At 44.5% G+C, this 16818-nt stretch overlaps 1 protein-coding gene across 1 annotated transcript in view; it reads right to left on the bottom strand.

The window, feature by feature from the left end:
- Positions 1-202: 202 nt before the first annotated feature.
- The window catches only part of LOC147881005 (cilia- and flagella-associated protein 99-like), a 70914-nt gene continuing 54298 nt past the window's right edge, over positions 203-16818 (bottom strand). The window contains exon 12 of the mRNA XM_087370239.1: positions 203-317. The gene's annotated coding sequence lies outside the window, so the exon portion shown is untranslated. The remainder of the gene's footprint in view (positions 318-16818) is intronic.

The following is a 16818-nucleotide window of genomic DNA, read 5'->3' as shown; positions in this document are numbered from 1 at the left end:
CGCTACAACACAATAACATGGCATTGCAATTCTATACAATGTGTGGCACTTCAACACAATGACATGGCATTGCTCGTCTATTTTAGCACATCCACTTTCTATTACAATTAATTCAATGCAAACGTCAACGCGGAATTTAAAAAATCCCTTTTCATTATATACCAAAAACCCTTGTAGCATTGTACTAACCATCTAAAAATGCTCTTACATCCATGGAACCCATCTATGTTTATCTACTTAAGATTCCAAGTATTTGTAATGCCACACTTGGGTTGATTGTATTTCCATTTTTCTTAAAAAAAGGATAATCCAGTAACCTGCAACAAACATCCAAAACAACATGGATGTTTAGAGCAATACAAGTTGAGTGAGGTAAGAAGTTTTAGAATGCACACTTGTTATTGTTAGAGATAAAAAATGAAGGACAACACAACCATACATTAAAAAATGAAGGACAACGCAACCATACATTAAAAATATTATTTTTATTTTCTAGATTTTGAAGATGCTACGGATCTCACATTATGTAGATAGTGTTAAATGCGAGTTATACACTTGGTTCCTTATCTATCCATCTAGGGGAGGGTATATTTATTGTGTTATCTATCCATTTTGGGGAGTGTAATAAGTAATGTGTTTTATGAGATCTTAATGGCTTTGCATGGGAAGCTTCCTTTTCACCCTTTAAATTTTTCTAATTATGCTATAAATTAATCACAATATTTATTGATAATGATAGCCATTGCTCTTGGAATATGAAAAAATAATTCACTCAAACCGTGACTACATTACTTAAAAGAATATATTGATATTCATATTCATCAATTCAAATATTGGAGTGATGACACTCAATCAGCACAAGTCCATCCTAATCTACGTGAACTAACCTTGGACTATCATTATCCAACCTAGCCCTCTCTCTCTCTCTCTCTCTCTCTCTCTCTCTCTCTCTCTCTACTTACATACATACATACATACATATATATAAACACACACACATATGTGTGTGTGTGCACGGGTGGGCGGGCATGCATGTGTGCGTGTGCATCCATACTCAAGGAAAATGTAGAAATAGTCTAAACTTGTGGGGGAAATCCACAATTAGAAGGGGATTGTGATTGAGGAGATTTTTTGGGGCAGATTTTTGCACTTATTATCCCAATAGGGATTGGGCTTAGTGCGAGCAATTTTTGGGACAGATTTAATGCTATTTTAGAGCAGCCACCTCTGAAGTGATTGCATAACAATGATTACATAGCGGTCAATTACATTTCAGGTGCCCATTTGTTGCCTTTCTTTGCATATTTATTTGCAGGTATTCTTGAGCCAGCATCATGTCTCTTCCAGAGAATTTTGGGACCATGATTGAGGCCGACAAGTTGGATGGCACCAACTATGCTTTGTGGTCATTTATACTCAAGGTTGAAAAGGGCTTATGGGACATTGTGCATGGTGATGAGGCTAGACCTGTTGGATCCAGTACGAGTGCATCATCCACTTCTGGCACTACCACTCACGCTTCTACTACCGCTCCCACGGAGGATCAGCAAAGGTTTGATCGCAGGGGTAACTTATCGATGTAGGAAGGTCAAACTATTTCAGCTTGCCATCTAAAAGGTGTGTATTCAAGAAGAGCTCCTACTCCTCCCCGACTACTCCCTAGCTCTCCCCTACCTCAAGCCTCCGCGCTCAGCCTTCCCCTCCACTACCTTCCCCCTTCGTCAGCCTCTCTCTCCACCAGCCAGCTCCTCGTCCTCGCCGGCCTACTCCTCCATCTCTTGATGTCTCTCCTCTCCCCATCGGCTTGATTCCCCTCGCCCAACTTCCTCCTACCTCCCCCGCCGCTGGCCTTCTCTTCCTCTGGCCAACTCCTCCCTCGCCCGTAGGCCTTCTCCTCTCTTATGGCACCTCTTCACCCCCCCTACGAAACTTGTGCTGCCCCTACAAGTCTCCTCCCCTACGCCACTTCTGCCCCCCCCGAGGGCTGTCTCCTCCTCCTCTCCTTCCTTGCCGAGCTCCTCCTCCTCTCCCTCCTTGTGGAGCTCCTCCTCCTCTCCCTCCTTGCCTAGCCCCTTCTCCCCTCATCCTCTCTACTCCTACCTCTTTGCCTAGCCCCTCCCCCCTCCTCCTCTCTACTCCTACCCCTCCTAGCCTCTCTACTCATCCTCTCTCTACTCCTACCCTCTATCCTAGCCTCTCCCCCCTTCCACCTCTCTTCTCCTACCCCTAGTCCTCTCCCCCTCCCTTAGCATTCTTTATCCCCTTCTCCCCCCTCAGCCTTCACCCTCTCCTCAGACGCAGTATTTTTAGTCAGACGGAGCTCAACAGTGTTCGAGTCGGCCTTCCCACCGCGATTGATGATGGCTCAGGTTAAGCCAATCCTCGCCCGCTTCCACCGATTGCGAAAACCATCATTTTCTCAAAAGATGAGTTGCAGCAGCTCAAAAAAGATACAGAGCAGGAGAGCTCGACATCGCTCTTTGCTCACATCCACGGGTCCCACCCTTCCAGGTTACAGGCCAAGCTGGATGCTCGCCACTCTACCTGAAGACCTCGCAGGGTATCTCATAGATGTTCGTCTGCTTGGGCAAGGTTTCTTCCAAATCATTTTTTACTCCTCGAAGGTAGCAAGTATAGTGCTTCAAGCCAGCCCGTTAACACTGTGCTCCAAGAGGGATTTTTTGACCCCTTTTTCATTGGAATTTGATCTTGTAGAGGTGGACAGTTGGACGACGTCACTGTTTATTAAATTTCCCAGCCTTCCTCATGTGTACCATCGTCTTTTACATTCCATTGGAGCTGCCTTTGGGGTGGTTACCGAGATCCCTATTGGGAAGTGGGAGAGAAGATGGACATCATGGAGAAGAGTGTGGGAACCAAATGGCAAAATGTTCCATTGAGTTGAGAGGAAGTCCTCTCTTTTATAGAATGGGAGACACGGTGGCCTTAATCGATGGCACCTCTCCTACACCAAAGGAGGTAACTCCTAAATCATAGGAACTCCACAATCATAGGCACCACTCCATGTGGGGGCCTTTGCATTACATCATCACCTGTGTCATGGCCTATGGCACTAAGTGTGCCTCTCCTACACACACACACATACACACACACACACAACCATATGACTGCTAGTGGATGCACACATGCACCTAGCAAGCCCTTGATCACACATATCCCAACATACCACCCCTCAAGGATTTGCCTCTTGCTATGTCAAGGATACATCTAGTCACATAGTTTCACATGCCATCTCATGGTGGTCAAGGATAAATTTATGGCTAGGATCTCATGCTAGCAAAGCTACCCAAGGGTCAAGGTTTACAAAAATGGGATAGACCCCTCCAAATTTTTATCTCCCTTGCATGTACAAGAATGAATCTTAGGCCTTTGTGTGGACCTAGTTTCTCATGTCTGCAAGAGGTACCATGGGAGCAAACACATATCACATGGCCTACATGTACAAGGATGAATCTTAGGCCTTTGTGTGGACCTAGTTTCTCATGTCTACAAGAGGTACCATGGGAGCAAACACATATCACATGCTAGCAAAACTGCCCAAGGGTCAAGGTTTACAAAAACGGGATAGACCCCTCCAAAAGGTTATCTCCCTTGCCATGTACAAGGATGAATCTTAGGCCTTTGTGTGGACCTAGTTTCTCATGTCTACAAGAGGTACCATGGGAGCAAACACATATCATATGGTGACCAAAGGTGATTTACGAAAGACAAAATACATAACATTCTTTTTGGAGTACTATTCCAGGCAAAGAACCTAAAAATTTTGACCAAGTGATGATAAAATAAAGTTCAAAAGACAAAGTGCTCAAAAGGCATAGTCTTTATCTTCTACCACAAAGTTTGATTCTTCATTTGTTGATGGAGTTCTCTCTTCAACCAAATTTTCCACGTTTTTCTTCTTCTCATTGCAATCTGAATGATTGTTCTTGCCACAATAAGTGCAAGGATTGATCTTGTAGCAATCTTTTTTAAGATGATTGGTCTTTCCACAATGCTCGCATGCCTTGTACTTGCTCTTTGATGAAAACTTTACTGCAAGTGCTTGTGTGTGAACGTCACCCATTCTTGAAGTGTTCTTTCTCTCTTCCTCTTGTAGAGATGATGATGCCCTCCAGTGTGGGTTGGGGAAGATTCTTCAAGTTAGTCACAACATAATCATATTCTTGAGGCATACTCTTCAAGAGCACAGCCATAGCATCACCTTTAGTAACTGGAGAGTTGATTGAGGCTAATTGTGTCATAAGACTCCCCAAAGTGAGAGGGTCTTACCTTTATGTTTAGGTAGTGTCTGCTCTCTTACAAATGGCTTATGTGCTCAACCATACAAGTGCATATTGCATCAAAATAATAATATGGTTTATGTAACTTTTCCTTCACAAGTTTTGTTACCTTCCTATTGACATATCTAGGTGCTTGTTTCTTCTTCTTTGCTTTCACATATGAAGCATTGGCAGATGAACAAGAGCTAGGCATTATTAACTAAGAATTTTCTATCAATAAGTCATCTCCAAGCTTGCATCAAGTAGTCAACAATAAAAAATGCCCAAAATTATAGAGTAATAAACAAAGTAATTTGGAGGGCTTGATTCAAGCTCTATGAAGCATAACTAAGAGGGATTTTAATGTGCATTTTAAGACCTTATACCAGAGATTGTCCACCTAGGAGGATTGCCCGAAAAATGTGCAAAATTGCTCATGACAATAGCGCCTTCTCTGACTGGTCTTTTGCTTATTTCTCCTCACTCCAACAAGCATTTGAGCTCAAATTTCATCAGCAGCAAGCTCATAGTGTCGCCCACCCGTGGCTCAGAGGAATTGACAAATCGTCGCGCCTGTAGGTGGAATTGCATGAAAGATCGACGAGTAGAGATCGTGTCGACAAGGGCAAACGAAGCAAAATTTCAGAGAATGCTTGGTGTCACAGGTGCGGAGAGCTTTCGTCAAAGACCTATGCCTTACTTGATAACAATGCCAAAGTCATGGCTAAGGCCATGAAGATTCACGTCGAGGCCATGTAGCATGCTGAGTTCTTGTAGCACCCCCCTCCCTCTCTTGCACGTCTATCTACATCTGACAGAGGTAAGGGGGTTATTGGCTCCACTCCTCCTTCCGCAGCGCTCCTTCGCACTTTTGCACTAGAGGTACTTCGAAGGAACTCAATTTCTGTTCTAGCAGACTTGTCTGAGTTTGAGGCAGAGGAGTTTGTACCCTCTACGCTTGGGGAGCACATCTTTCAGACATTAGTGGAAAGAGTTTCCCCCTCAGCAGGTGTGGGTGTGCTATCCCTAGTTTATTTCTTTCCTCTTGATAGGAAAAACTTTTCGCAAGAGAGGGCTTTCTCTGTTACCAGGTCGGGTAGGATCTTCCATCCGGCCTCCTCCTCTTGCAGATGAGGATTGTCAGTTGAAACGCTCAGGGCCTCGGGGGTATACCTCACCGCTGCGGTAGGCAGCTGATTCGTAACCAACTTCATCCAGGTGTTACTCGGGGACCCATGTATATTCTGATGATTTAGGAACACAAATTGGATGTCAGGGATTGTGCCAAGTCGCGTAAGCTTCTTTCAGGCAATACTTTTTGGTCACCCGCCTTGGGCACCAGGGAAGGTACTTGCATCTCTGTTTCTTCTTCTATACTCCCCTTGGTGATTGGACACGGGATCATAGTCCCTTCCAGAGCTCAGTGGATTATACTTGTGATTGGTGGGCATAAGGTTGGTATTTTAAACCTTTATGCTCCCAAATCTAGAGAGGATCGTGTCCTTCTTTGGAAGTAACTGCTCTCTTGGTCACACATTGCAAATGCTTGGATTATAGGGGGCGATTTCAATATGGTTGAAATGCCCTCAGACAAAAGCGGTGGTAGGGAAGGTGGTATTCACTCCCTAGAGAGAGCAGCTTGGGATGCCTTTCTTTTTTAGTACAGTGGCAGGGATGCTTGGCACGATGATGCTTTTCACACTCAACCACTTTCTCTCCTATTTTCTTGGTCGAACAAGAGATTGTAGATGCCTATCCATGCACAAATTGACAAATTTTATGTGGATGATTGGGCTCTTGACAAAGGTGGTACTGTTAGCATTGCAGCTGGGTATCCACTTCGGATCATTTTCCAGTGATTCTGATAGTTTTAGATCCTCATGTGAGGGGCCGCTCTGCCAGTGCTAGGATTCCAGATGCCTTTTATGCAGAGGAGGGCCTTACAGAGACAGTGTTGAGGACTCGGGTACCTCATATGTAGGATGGGTAGCTTTCTCCGTTAAATTTAGCTGCAGCCCTATCTGATATTAGTGACTTTTATCTTTCAGTTGCTCGTATCAGGAGGGGTCAGATCCTCATGCGTGAGATAGGTATGCGCCAGCAATTGCCTACCCTCCAAAGAGAGGAGCTGAAGAGGCCTACAGATGCTTGGATTCAAGAGCGCCTTGCTGTAGCAAAAGGGCCCACCACTGTCACTTTTAGATCAGAGAGCAGAGTATGCCTTTCATGCCAGAGAGTCATTTTGGACTCAAACGGGAGGTAGGGTTAACAAGCAATTCTTCTCTACTCTTGGCCCTAGAGATAATAGGGAGAGCGTCTCATTGTTGACTCAGGCGGACTTCTTCAGACACATCTAGACGCCGTCTTGCAGGTTGCCACACACCGATTTCTATGCCTCTCTTCTTACAACAGATCCTGACACTCAGGCCACAGATGATGCTAGAGTGGTTATTTGGCAACATTACCTGGGTTGGTGACAGGGGATATGACTGTCTCACTTGATGCACCCTTCACCAACGTAGAGTTCAGGATTGCTCTCTCTACCCTTCACAAGGACAAGTGTCCTGGTTCAGATGGACTTACCCCCTTATTTTTCATTACTTTCTGGGATCATATCGGGGATCACATTACTTCAATCCTGCAGGGTGTATGGGACTCGGGTGAGATGCCAGACTCACTTAAGGAGGGCCTCATTCACTTGATTCCGAAAGGGGGTTGAAGGAATTTAGTGTCTCAGTGGAGATCGATTACCTTACTGGGTACCTTCTATAAAATCCTAGCTAAAGCTATCAACCTTCGTCTGCAGTCCTCTCTTATAGATCTTATCCATGATACGCAGATGGGATTTGTGTAAGTCAGGAGCATCTTTGATAACATTTTCTCATTTTGGGAGGCTTCGGATTGGGCCATGCATAATGGCCACAGGCTAGCCATTCTACTCTTAGACTTTGAGAAAGCTTATGACAAGGTAGACTAGGGCTTTCTGGAGGGCACACTTACTCGTTTGGCTTTCTCAATGCATGGATCAGAGGGGTGTCAGCGCTCTATAGATCAGCCCATAGCCAGGTTCTTATTGGCGGAGTCAAGGGGGACAGGTTTGAGATAACCAGATCTATCCGCCAGGGATGCCCCTTAGCCCCCTTTCTGTTCCTATTTGTGGTTGAAGCTATGAGCTATTACATTAGAGCTCAAGTTGGTATTGTAGGGCTCATGCTTCCTTTGAGGCAAGAGGATGTAGACAATGAGTTAGCAGATGATACGGCTATTTTTTTGGATACCACTTCACACACACTGACTTCATTCAGGACGGCGTTGAATTTGTTTTGCATTGTGGTAGGTGTGCACATTAACTGGAATAAATCCAATGGCTTTTGGATCAGTGATGAAGACACTCCAAACTGGGGCAACGACATAGGGTTCACTTGGATTCAAAGGGGAGTTTCCGTCAGATATTTGGGATGCCAGGTTGGGGTGGGCATCTCTCCGACACAACAGTTTGCTCTCGTGTTGGAGAGTATCAGGAGGAAACTCATCTTTTAGAGTTCTACCAGACTTGACCTTACATCCAGGGTTGTGGTTGTGAACCATGTATTATTGACCACTGCCTGGTTCATGTGCTCATGTTGGTGCAGATCTAGAGGTTGTATCACTTAGCTCATGAGACCTATCAAGAACTTCCTATGGAGCGGTTTAGATGGCACCTCAGATGTTGTAGCCAAGGTGGCTTGGGAGACCCTCATTCTCCCCATAGAAGGAGGTTTCAATATTTTTGACCCGAACTTGCAGTGTATGGCCTTTCTGCCTGGAAATATTTTTTCTCACGCAACATTCATTCTTGTACTCCATCTCATGGGGGAGATTGGATGGACAGCATCATATGGATCTTTACTTCAGCCCATCTCAAATCTCACCCTTCCCCTCTCATGGCTGCTATTCTAAAAGCTTGGAGCAGCTTTAGAAACACTCTTCGTAGAGTGTTCCACCCACCTCTCATGAAGAAATTCACAGGCAGGCAGTCATGTGGAATGACTCCATTTTGCATGACCATGGCAGGCCACTTGGAGTGTCACATTATACGCAATGGTCTAGATGGCAGAGGGGACCTGCTTCTACAGTAGGCGCCTAGTAGGCCTTTAGGAGACTTCTAGAGGATCAGAGACTTTTAGCAGTTGTACATCTCAGAGGGAGTGCAGTTAGGATACAACAGATAGAGGCAACCATTCTGCCAGAGTGGATTGACACAGATGACATGCCAATCACAAAGTCCACTTGGTGGGGAGCGTTCTCAGGCGGGCATTCCGTTACAGATTATTGCCCTGCAAGATGCACATGAGGATACCCTAGTCTTTGATGTTCAGTCGAGAGGCAGACTTACCAGATCTTCTGATGATATTCTTTTGGAGGTTGCCTTTCAGCCTGTCAGGTATGCAGGTTTCATGGAGTGGGGCAAGGACTCACGGTGGTATCTTGACCCCGATCCTCTTCTCCTTGCGCTGGGATCTTGGAGACTCTGGTTATATGGTGGTTCTCCTATTAGGTTCTTGCAATGGGACCCAGAGGAGTGGGAATGGATTGATGAGGGGCATCGAGAGAAGAGCTTCCCCTTCTTTCGCTATACAGTTAGAAATGCCCAGAGGTTTCAACTCAGCAGTAGAGGTTGGAAGCCCTCCAGAGCGCCTCATTGGGATAGTTTTCAGATTTCCGTAGTTGTGCGGAAAAACTTTTGGCGTAGGCTCTGGAAATCCCTCAGGAATAGAAAGATCACTCTTTTCTTTTGGCTTTCTATTCATGGAGGGATTGCAGTAAACCCTTGGAGATCCAGGTTCGGGGCTGATCCTACTTGTCCTCGATGTCACATTGCAGTTGAGTCAGTACTGCATTGCCTTTGGGAGTGCAGACAGGCGAGGATGATCTCGAAAGGTGTTGCTAGTATTTTCAATATCTTTCATACAACACCTTTCTATATGACCTGGGGTTCAATGGCTTGGCTATCTATTACTGGCCCTCAAGAGTTTTTCGAGGGACGTGATCCAAATCCAACTCTCATTGTACGGCGACACTCAGTGAGTGTTGTTCCCTCCAGGATGTTCCTTTCACTCCTTTCAGAGCTGCTCATACCTCAGTAGACATGTCGTGGGAGATTCTCACTAGCATTGCAACTTGGCATATTTGGAGAGCCAGATGTACAAAGGCGATGGAGGGTATTCAAGTTCACCCTTTCCAGGTTATGGCCAGTATTTGGACTGACACAGTACACACTCTAATGGCCATATGAGCGAGCATGCAGGGATCCTAGAGAGCAGCTACTGCCAAGAGAGTTACTTTTTTCAAAGTTTGGAGAGGATCTTCTTTCTTCTCTGAGTCTCCCTCAAGGTTGAGGTGGCATTTTCAGCCTCCGCCTTGGTTTTTTATTAGCTCATTTTGAGCTGTTTTTTTCCTCATGCATTGCATAATGTACTCCCGCACTTGAGCTTGCTCTTGCGGTTTTCATTCATACTTAATCAAGTAATTTTCTTGGAAAAAAAAAAACTATTTCAGCTCATATTGCAAAGATTACTGAATTTCGAGATGAACTCGCAGCTATTGATGAGGACATAAAAGACAAGAAATTGGTCTCTATCACCCTCAATAGTCTGGCACCCTCATATGATACATTTGTTACTTCCTTGACTATTATTGTCAGCTCAGGGCTGCTCCACTTAGTTTTGAGGAGTTAGTTGGCTTGCTCTTACAGGAAGAAATGCGGACTTCCAATTCAGCCCATTCGAGTGAGCAAGCACTTGCCACTCATGGAAAGGATAAATTTCAGAAAAAGACTAGCCATGCTTATCAGCCCAGGAAGGAGGGGAATGCAAACACAAATGCAGGGAATGCAGATAAAGGTGCAAAGGTGAAGCAAGGCAAATGTAATTATTGCAAGAAGCCTGATCATTACATTGCAGAGTGCCAAAAAAGGATTGCCAATAAAAAAAAGAGGCAAGGCACAAGTAGTAATTATGTGGCACCAGCTGAAAATGCCAATGCTTCACCATCTCATGCAAACTTTGGACAAGAGGGAAAGGATTATGTGTTTACTGCATTTCAGGACAGCTTTGGTGCCAGGGGGGACTTAGTTACACATGATGCTTCTCTTGCTTCATCTCAGGATTCTTCATTTGCTGCCATAGATACTTGGTATCTAGACAGTGGTGCATCAAAGCATGACTCATAGGAAAGAGTGGTTTGAAGAAATCAAACCTGTTCATGGCAGATAGGTTACTTGTGCCAATGATGTCACTCAGGACATCACATGAATGGGAGATCTTCCCATCCTTCTGGATTCATGAAAGAAAAAGTATATCCATATGTTCTCGACTTTAGGAAAAACCTTGTTTCTGTTCCATCCATGGCTCATGCTCAGCACATGCTTGTGGAATTCCAGGATGATCAATGCAGGCAAGGATCCAAAGAAAGGGTATGAGATTGTGGCTACAGGTTATTATGAGGCCAGCATGGGTCTTTACAAGCTTGATGCTCAATCCTATAATTAGCATGCTATGGTTGTCTCTTCTTCTACTCCAGGTGATTTATGGCATGCCAAGTTTGGTCATGCACATCACAAAGCTTTGGCATATTTGCATAATCATAATATGGCTGAAGGATTGCCAAAATTACAGCAGCCCGCTTAAGAGGTGTGTGAAGCTTGTGCTCTTGGAAAGTTGCATCGCCTACCGTTCCAAAAGGATGGTCTAGGTTCAGTAAAAGCACAACAGGTCTTGCAGATTGTGCATAGTGATGTTTGTGGACCAATGAATGTCACAACCCATGGAGAGTATCGGTACTTTGTCACATTCATTGATGATTATTCTAGGTTCACTGGTTTTTCTCATGAAAAGAAAATCTAAAGTCTTCTATTGGTTTAAGGAGTTCAAAGCATTGGTTGAGAACCAAACCAATTCTAGAATTGGAACATTTAAGTCTGACAATGGAGGACAGTATACTTCACATGAGGGATACCTGAAAGAGCATGGGATAAGGCATCACAAATTAGTGCCATACACGCCTCAGCATATTCCGATTGTAGAGAGGAAGAACAGGTTTCTCATGGAGATGACACGGTGTATGCTGAAATTTAAGAGAATGTCAAAGGCATTTTGGGATGAAGCAATTGTTACAGCCACATATATTCAGAATCGCTGTCCTACACAAGCATTGGTTGAAAGGACGCCTTTTGAGGCGTTTTATGGGTACAAGCACAAGGTGAATCATTTCAGAGTCTTTGGGTTTGTTGCATATGCTTTGGTACCGGCTGAAAATCGATTCAAGCTTGATGATAAAAGCATTAAATGTATCTTTGTGGGGTATAGCACTGAAAACTGAGGCTTTAGGCTTTATGATCCAGCCACAAGGAAAGTAATCATAAGCAGGGATGTTTTGTTTGCAGAGCATGATAGCATGTAGCCCATCAGTGAGGAGTTACCTCCACATGATGATACACCTCTGGACATCATTCAGTTTGAGGATGATGCTGATTTGGGTTCTCGGGTTGATGTTCCCTTTACCTCTCAGACCCCAGCAGGGTTGCCACATGTTGAGGGTTCTTTTCCGTCAGATGTTTTAGATTTGCAGCCCGTTTAGTTGCCAAGGGGTATGCACAAAAAGAGATTATAAGGAGAATTTTGCTCCGCTGGCCAAGATGTCTACCATTCACTCTATCATCTCTCTTGTTGCATTTTATGATTGGTCTATGTACCAGATGGATGTCAAGACGGCCTTCCTCAATGGGGATCTCAAGGAGGAGGTCTATGTGCATCAGCCCCAGGGTTTTGTTGTTCAGGGACAAGAGCACAAGGTATGCAAGCTCAGGAAAGCCTTGTATGGGCTGAAACAAGCACCTCATGCATGGTATCATAAGATACATAAGTTCGTGCTGTCCCAGGGATTGGTCAACACTCATACAAAGCCAAATTTATATGTTCTGCAACAAAAATCAGATTTGTTCATGCTTGTGCTTTATGTTGATGAGATCATACTCACTCGTAGTAATTTGCAGCAAATTACAGCAGTGCAGTCCGTCTTGTGTCAAACCTTAGACATGATAGATTTGGGCCTCTTACACTATTGTCTTGGCCTTGAATTTTGGCAAACCCAAGGGGGGATTTCTATGTCATAGACAAAATATTCAAAGGGATTGTTGCAGAAATTTAAGATGGAGAACTGTACGCATGTGGCCACTCCATTGGAAAAGGGAATCAAGCTGAGTAAGCATGATACAGCTAAAAAGTTTGATGGCACATTGTACACGCAGTTGGTGGGCAATTTGATCTACTTATGCTCCACCCGGCCAGACATTGCCTATGCCACAGGGCTTCTTAGCTAGTTCATGCATTGTCCCACAGTCATGCATTGGAATGCAGCGAAGAGGGTTCTCAGATATGTACAGGGTACACTTTCCTATGGGCCGCATTATGCTTCAGATGGTGACATTTCTCTGAGTGGCTTTATCGACTTAGATTGGCTAGGGGACATCGATGATCATAGGTCCACTTCCAGCTATTTCTTCTCATTGGGCTCAGCATGTATCTCTCCAGGAGTGAAGCAGAGTACAAATCGTTGAGGAAGCTTCTACATGACTTGCATCATGCACAGAATGGTGAAAACTCATATCTTCTGTGACAGCCAAAGTTGCATTGCTCTGCTCGCATGAAACACATTGAGAATCACTATCATTATGTGTGGGATTGTATTATAGATGGCTTCATCGATCTCACATATTGTTCCATTGAGGACAATGTGGCCGATATCTTCACTAAAAGCCTGTCAATGCCTCTTTTAACACGACATCGACATGGCTTGGGGATACAAGACATACAAACAATGTCAAGGCGGGCTGTAAAATGACACTGTTTTCTTTTGTACTCCCATAGGTTGCTATATCCACATGTGGATGAATTTGTGCAACCATGGTACTTTAGGTACTTCAGGTGCTACTAAAGAGACTAGACTCCAAAGTACTTCCATATCCTTGAGGGGAGATTTGTAGAGATATCTACAGTGATATGGTGTTATAGGCCATAAGTCAACTATATGGTTGACCAGTACTTCGGTACTATATATACAAAGTTCTTGTATTGTTTTATTTGAACATTTCAGTTGTGTTCACTTCTTGTTCTCTTGTGTTCACAACTCTTCTCCATTCTTTTTTTTTGCAAAAAGAGACTTCTATTAAGTATTAAAGAAAAACCGTTAGAGCAAGCTCCATACGGGATACATCACGCAATGCACGAAAAGCTCAAGAGCCAAAAAGAAAGGATTGAGGCTGATAGTGCCATCTCAATCCGGTAGAAAACCTCCGAGAAAAAGGGAGAACCCTTCCAAACTCAAAGAAATATAGTCCTTCTAGAAGAGGCTGCCCATGCAGGGCCCTGCATGCTAGCCCATATGGCTATCAAAGTGTGAACCGTGTCAGTCCAAATACCCGTGAACACCTGTGATGGGTGTATCTGGGTGCCATCCAAGGCCTCAGTACATCTGGCTCTCCAAATGTGCTAAGAGGAAATGCTAGCCAAAATCTCCCAAGAGGTGTCCACTGAAACATGAGAAGCTCTGAAGGAAGTAAGTGGTACATCCTGCAGAGAGCAGGGCTCTATCACCTGCCGGCGGACCAAGAGTGCCCAAGAAGAAGGCTCACCCTCATAAAACACCTGGGGCCCGGTAAGAGATAGCCATGCGACCGAGCCCCAAGTCATGAAGAAAGGGGAAGTGTGAAAGATGCTGAGTATCCGAGCAACCCCTTTCCAAATAGTCCTCGCCTGACTGCAGTCCCAAAGGCAATGTCGCACTGACTCCTTTGCAGAATGACATCGAGGACAAGTGGGATCAGCCCCAAATCGTGATCTCCACAGGTTCACTGCAATCCCTCCATGAATAGAAAGCCAAAAGAAAAGAGTGATCTTTCTATTTTTGAGGGATTTCCAGAGCCTCCTCCAAAAATTTCTACGCAAATCTGTGGTGATGAAGAAGCTTTCCCAATGGGGGGCTCTGGAGGGAATCCAACCCCTACTGTTCAGCTGAAATCTCCTGGCATTACCAACCGTGAAACGAAAGAAGGGAATCCCCCTCTCTCGGTGCCCATGATCTACTCTTCTCCATTCTTGTTCCTACATAATCATAATATGGTTGAGGGTTTGCCTAAATTACAGCAACCAACCCATGATGTGTGTGAAGGATGTGCTCTCGAAAAGTTGCATCGCCTACCGTTCCAAAAGGATGGTCCAAGTTCAATAAGAGCACAAAGGGTGTTGCAAATTGTGCATAGTGATGTTTTTGGACCAATGAACTTCACAACCCATAGAGGGTATCGGTATTTTGTCACATTCGTTGGCGATTACTCCATGTTCACTTGGCTCTTTCTCATGAAAAGCAAATATGAAGTGTTCAATTGGTTTAAAGAGTTCAAGCTATGGCTGACAACCAAACCAATTCTAGAATTGGAACACTTAATTCAGACAATGGGGGAGAGTATTCTTCACATGCATTTGAGGGTTACTTGAAGGAATATGGCATCAAGCACCACAAAAAAATGCCACACACACATCAGCATATCCAATTGTAGAGTGGAAGAACAGGACTCTCATGGAGATGACGCAGTGTATGCTAAAATTCAAGAAAATGTCAAAAGCATTTTGGGACAAAAGCATTGGTTGACAGGACGCCTTTTGAGACATTTTATGGGTACAAGCCCAAGGTGAATCATTTCAGGGTATTTGGGAGTGTTGCATATGCTTTGATTCCATATTCAAAATAAATCCAAGCTTGATGACAAGAGCATCAAATGCATCTTTGTGGGATATAGCACTGGAAGCTGAGGCTTTAGGCTTTATGATCCAACCACAAGGAAAGTAATCATAAGCAGGGATGTTATGTTTGCAGAGCATTATAGCATGCAGCCCATTAGTGAGAAATTGCCTCAATATGATGATACACCTCTGGACATCATTCAGCTTGAGGATGATGTTGATTTGGGTCAGTCAGTTGACTTGGGTTCTCCAGTTGATGTTCTCTGTACCTCTCAGACTCCAGCAGGGTTGCCCCATGTTGAGGGTTCTTTTCCCTTGAATGTTTCAGATTTGCAGCCAGCTCATGGGGAGGGACAGCCCAATAATTGGAAGCATTACCAGCACCGTGCAAAGAATGTTACTCCAGATGCACTTCTAGATGCTATCCCCAGTAGGACAGCTGAAAATTCAGTTCCTAGATGGACTAGGTTGACACTTGCTCCTTCCTCCCCTTTCATGGCTGCTATCTTGAAAGCATGGGCCAGATTCAGTAGTACTCTTAGGAGGGTTCCCCCTTCCTCTCGCAAAGAGATTGATAGCCAGCTAGTCATGTGGAACAATAGCATATCGGACAAGCATGGTAGACCATTAGGTCTCACTACATGCAGTGGTCTAGTTGGGAGAGGGGACCTCCCTCCACTGTGGGTTCCTGGAAAGCTTTCAAAAAGCATCCAGAGGATAAGAAAGCTCAGATGTTTGTCATTTGAGAGGGAGTGCAGGCAGAATTCAGCAGATCAATGCAGCCTTGCTAGTCGATTGGGTTGAGACAGATGACAAGCCTATCACTTACTCCACTTGGATGGCCGCATTCCCGAATAAGGGCATTCTACTTCAGGTTATTGCAGCTTGAGATGTACATGAGGATGCCATAGTTTTTTATGGGCATTTGGGAGGCAAGCTGTCCAAATCTTCAGACGACATCTTGCTAGAGAGCATTTTAGTCTGTCAAAATTGTAGGCTATGTAGAGATTGGTTCTGAGTTTTAGTGGCATCTGGATCCTAACCCTCTTTTCATTTCCCTAGGTTCATGGATATTATCCCCATAAAGTGCCTACAATGGGACCCAGGAGATTGGAAGTGGATTGACGAAGGGCGTGGAGAGAAGAGCCTCCCCTTCTTTCGTTACACGGCCAACTATTCCTATGCAATTTCCAAAGACTCCTCCAAAATTTTTTCTACAGATCAGCAGAAATGTGAAAGGATCCCAATGAAAAGCTCTGGAGGGCCTCCACTCCATACAACTGAGCTGAAATCTTCTGGCCCGACCGATCTCTCTCTCTCTCTCTCCCTCATAAATATACAAATCACTCTCTTTCTCTAGCTTTCTATTCATAGCAGGATGACAGTGAACCTATGGAGATCCACGTTCGGGGCTGAGCCTACTTGTCTCCATTGCCGTGATGTTGTGGAGACTATTCAACATTGTCTATGGGATTGCAGACAGGCAGGGTTGCCAAGATTTTCAATTTTTTTGCTCCTTCCTCCTTCTTCATGACTTGGGGCTCAGGTGCATGGCTTTCCCTTTCGGGGCCTCAGTTCTTCTTTGAGAGATATGACTCATCGTAGGCTATAGCTATCTAATGACACTTGGTTGAGCCATGTTCTCTGGATGATGTTCCTACCTCACCCTTCAGGGTTGTGCATGCCTCGGTGGACTCTTGTTGGGAGATATTAGCGAGCATTTTAGTGTGGCATATTTGGAGAGCCAGGTCACAGAGGCT

The sequence above is a fragment of the Dipteris shenzhenensis genome, chromosome 31, assembly GCF_047967505.1.
Source record: "Dipteris shenzhenensis isolate YYH24624 ecotype China chromosome 31, Dip_SZ_1.0, whole genome shotgun sequence".
NCBI classification, from domain to species: Eukaryota; Viridiplantae; Streptophyta; class Polypodiopsida; order Gleicheniales; family Dipteridaceae; genus Dipteris; species Dipteris shenzhenensis.
The sequence above is the reverse complement of the archived record's forward strand: the minus strand, read 5'-3'. Positions and strand labels throughout refer to the sequence as shown.